General features: G+C 35.8%; 1 protein-coding gene and 1 non-coding gene across 2 annotated transcripts in view; one reads left to right on the top strand and one right to left on the bottom strand.

Annotated features, from left to right (window-relative positions):
* Positions 1 to 5,000, top strand: part of LOC117124105 (transient receptor potential cation channel subfamily A member 1-like) — a 59,418-nt gene that overhangs the window by 2,679 nt on the left and 51,739 nt on the right. The window lies entirely within an intron of this gene.
* Positions 4,001 to 4,073, bottom strand: Trnas-uga. The gene has a single exon. It is a non-coding gene; the product is annotated as a tRNA-Ser (tRNA).

Here is a 5,000-nt window from a genome sequence, read left to right as displayed (position 1 = left end):
GGCTTATATCTCAAAACCAATACATTTCATTCTGATCTGTAGGCCTATATGAGCATAATATATAACTATATTTATATAGGGCCTAATACATATCTACTCTGATACACTAGCCTTATTTATATATTATTATTATTAAGCCTATTTATTTGTATATTATATACCGTATCTAAGGCGTCTACACAGACAGCAACATTCCGGTTGACGCATTTTTTTTTTCACACTTGCAGATTCCTCTTATTTAACGTTCAAAATGTATATATAATCATAACAATACCGCATGATTTATAGGGTATGTAAACGTATGATATGTCTATGAGTATGTGTTATTGCCAATCTCTCTTCTCCGACACAGAGAATCTATTTTGCCTGTACATTTATACAATTATGGGTAGATATAAGGACAGATAAACACTGTGATCGTTTCACACTAACAGCCGGAAAAAGCTAAATATCATTTCCCTGATTAGTCACTTATTTTATTGCTGCCATTTCTACATTAATAGCCTCTTGTTAGTATAATTCACATTAAAAGTCAATCGTGAAGTCATCACTGTAACTCCCAATGTTATTTGCCTATTCCGCAGCGTCCAATAATTTTTATATTATTGGACGCTCGGCTTGATTTTTTAAGGTTCGTGTGCAAAAAAAATCCCTCGATTTTTCGTCACAACCGCGAATACATCGCGCACCGCGATAAAAATTGAATTGTAATTGAAAATTACTTTCGTGAAACAAGCTTAATTAGAACCCGAAGAAAGTTACTTCAAATTCAATATTAAGTATGAACAATTAAGGAATTCATTGAATCAATGGACCCTCATAAACACAACAAACTGAACGTTTAATAGAAATATTCTAGACCTATTTTAAAGACTCAAGGAACAAATTTAGATGTAGGCCTTCGACCAGGCAGGCCGCCCGGGCTTCCTCCTATACTATTACTATAGGCATAGGCCGTAGCCTGGCCTTATGAAATCATCGCACGATTTTACCTGTTTGCATGCACCGACCAAACAGGACGTCAGTGACTGTATTCCCTCTCGAATGCTGAAATGTTTATTTATTTTTCTTTATAACACAATAGTTATTCATCTTATCCGTACTGTACTGCTGATGTGTGATTAAACGCGTACTGCAGGAGCAAAAAATCAGCATACGCACAGCTAAATGTAAATACGCACACGTATACTGATCATATCATCACTATGCGACCGATGGCTGCTACAACAGTTGGTTATAAAAAACTAAAATTAAAAGACGGCGATTGACTTATAAAGCAATTAGTAGAGCATGCATCGTACACTAAACGGAAAATTATTATACTTAGGTTAGATTTAATGCATTCAAAAATTTCCTTCGGGCCTTCCAGGCCCTCAGAAATTTTTTTCAAGCATTAAATCTAACCTTCGTACAATAATTTTCCTATAGTGTACTATGCGGAGCTCTACTAATTGCTTATTAAACCCAAATATATACCGGTATACCATCAGTGTGCAATACGTCGTTGACATTGGTTACATCTTACAAGCAGCAAATGATGAAATGACCTCGCCCACCCTCCCCTTCTCCTAGCAGCATCCAAATACACTATACAAGTGAAATCACAAGAGATTAAAATGGCTAAAACTCTCCCTTGGACCTTCTTAATAGGTAAGGGAACATTGCATACCCTTCCTCTTCCGCCCACTCCAACGGACCATTGGTCATGCCCCACTCCCTGTCAAAACAATCCTGGATCCTCCACTGATTACAACCCCTGGCTTTAAAGAGAATCTATACAGGGGTGGCGCCAGCTGAGGGGCCAGGGGGGGGGGGGGCCAGCCCCCCCCCCCCCCCCCCCCGTAGGAGAGAAAACCACAATTCGTCGGGAAGAAAAACAAATGTATATGTATTTTCTACATATTAGTAGACAGACTCCAAAATCGATTATATAAGCCTTTGAAACCCCTAAATTGTGATATTTTTTCTGGGGTTTTCGTCAGTGACATCGCGCTCCTCCTTAACATTTAAAGCAATAATGATAATAACGTAAAGCATCAATTAGTTAATATTACATCCATGATTACCAAACCATCTGTTCAAAAAACAGCTAAATAGATTCAGATCGAAGATATTGTTATGTTTAGGACGGAAGACGTAAATGGTGATTAATATCCGCATTACACACTGCTGAATATCAACTACAAATCAACACCAGTACGAGAAATTTAGCAGACGTAATTGGTAATACCGTTATGTTACGTTTTAAAAGAGTCATAAAATATGTGTAATTTGCTTATAAATTCAAACAATTCCGACCATAACCGGCCGTTAGGCCTAACAAAATTCTCTTTAGCAACGACAATTTAGCTTTCCATACATATTCTATGTGCATCATTAATGCGAAATAAACATTACGGTATGAGGAGTTCAGCCTCTTTGTATGATTATGTGTATAAGTTAATATATAAGCGTGTATATAGGAAAAAATGTGCTCTCGTTTCTGTATAATTGAGGTAAATGCACCTTAGTTATGGGAAATTCCATATGCCTACTGTATAGTAATTGTTATTAAAAATGTTTATACAAGATTGAGACTTGAGAAGATTTATACATTAGTTTAATATCGCTAATGTTTACTATATTAACGAATGTTCAAGGGACTTAAAATCTAGAGCCTTCTTGATGGTTTGGCCCGCGCTCAAATGTTTTGGGGGTATTGTTTGAAGGAAGTGAGTACTGCGTAACTAATTACCCACTTCCTCAAACTACCCCTAGTTGTTCCCAAATTTGGGAATGACCGGGGGTAGTTTGGAGGAAGTGATTAATGTGTAATCATCACTTCCTCCAATCCAACCCATATCAACTGGGATGCATTACAACGTAAGTAAATGAAAACTGAGCTGTAACTGAACATTTGTTGATGCATTTTATTGTAGGAATAACAAAATTGGATCTTTAACTAAAGAGCCTACTGAAAAAATATGAATAAAGATAAAGAAATATAAACATCGGAATGACAAAGTTCAATTAACAAAGATACATGCCTACTGCTTTTACAAAATGCTCCAAAAATGAAATAACTCGTCGAACCTATGCTTTTTGGTTCTCTTATAAGAAAGACAAACGCAACAAATATACTTTGATTTTTTAAAACCGGTAATCCCTCGAAAGTTGTTTATTGCCGAACGCAAACCCGGCAATTCCTTTATATATGAGACAAAATCCAGTGCTCTTACCTCGCAGATTTACAGTTCTAAGTTGAGAAAACTATTTTTCATAGATGAGATCAGCAAGCATCTGTAGTAAAAAATACAGCTTAGGCCTATTATTGGTACTATGATTTTTAAAATAGCACCTCAGATTGTTAAATTAGACACTCATGTGTGTGCACCTCGGCGGTAACAAAAGCATTAATAAAATTATAAGGGAGTAATGTACTACCATACTACGTATAAGAGGAGTGTGGCTCCGTGGTGACACTTTTTAACAACTTTTTTAAAACTTCATATTTTAGCAAAATGTAATTGCTGTCTCTTATACACATCTAGATGTGTATAAGAGACAGTATATATATATATATAAAGTGATTTAGATATCTGTAAAAGAATGTGTCTCAACACATAAAATGTAATAAGGTTTTTAAAGGATGGAGGATTAAATACATGCTCAACAAATAAGGTTTTTAAAGGATGGAGGATTAAATACATGCTCAACAAAGAATGATACAAGAGTAGGTACATGAAAGAAGAAAAAAAATGGAGGGGGAAACCCAACTCAACATGGAGATGGGCTATAATGCAAAAACGAACGATATGTGGATTTGTAATATTCGAACGGGATTATTACATTATTGATTTATTATATAAATCAAGATAGCCGTTAACACTGTTAATTCATAAAAACCATCAAAGAAAGGTAAATACAGTGTTCGAATAAAGGACATAATAATACATGTGTAGCATAGCTCCCAACGAATGTAGTCCTGTAAATAAATGAATAAAGCAATTGTGTAATAAAATGCCTCTGGCGGGAATCGAACCTGCGACCTCTCGCTGTCAAGGCGAGCGTCATAACCATTAGACCACAGAGGCTTCATGGTTAAACAGATACAAATACCACCAGATACACTCCATTACATAATAGGTACGGCTAAAAACACATATTTGCATATAATATAAATCAAGATGCCAGCTTATACACCCATCCTCAAAAGTAGCTCGGTCGGGTTAAATACAAAGTTGATATACAAGGTTGATGTGTGCTCTTGCTCTGGCGGGAATCGAACCTGCGACATCTCGCTGTCAAGGCGAGCGTCATAACCATTAGACCACAGAGGCTTCATGGTTAAACAGATACAAATACCACCAGATACACTCCATTACATAATAGGTACGGCTAAAAACACATATTTGCATATAATATAAATCAAGATGCCAGCTTATCCACCCATCCTCAAAAGTAGCTCGGTCGGGTTAAATACAAAGTTGATATACAAGGTTGATGTGTGCTCTTGCAAGAGTGGATTTGAATTGCTTTACAGAGTCTACCCTTACAACATTATCTGGCAATGCATTCCGATCATTTACCTAACGAATTTAAGCATACTTCCTGAATATTATTATTGAAGCGCTGCTTACAAATGTTTAACTAATGACCACGCGTTTGTGAAGCAGTATTAAGTAGAAAAAAAAACATTCAATAGGAAAATCCTCTAATCCTTCCATAATTTTCAATTTTTCTGAATTCATTGATGAAGAGTAACTTTCTGCAATAATGACGGATCATGCCTGCCTTACTAATTGATAAGACGAACAGGGACAAGTTCATAATAGGTTTTACAACTTTGCTGTAATGTATAAGGCTTGTGTTCAGCCTTGTATAATATCTTTAAGACAATCAAATGGATGATCGTTCATATTTTGAACGAAATTGTGAAATAGAAAAACTGAAACCGTTTGAAAGATAAATGCACATAAATTATTTGACAGTATGTTAAAATATATTCTTTTGTACAACAT

The sequence above is a fragment of the Anneissia japonica genome, unplaced genomic scaffold, assembly GCF_011630105.1.
Source record: "Anneissia japonica isolate Jap-2015-1 unplaced genomic scaffold, ASM1163010v1 scaffold288194_len294098_cov161, whole genome shotgun sequence".
Taxonomy (NCBI): domain Eukaryota; kingdom Metazoa; phylum Echinodermata; class Crinoidea; order Comatulida; family Comatulidae; genus Anneissia; species Anneissia japonica.
This window is presented reverse-complemented; position numbering and strand designations above follow the sequence as displayed.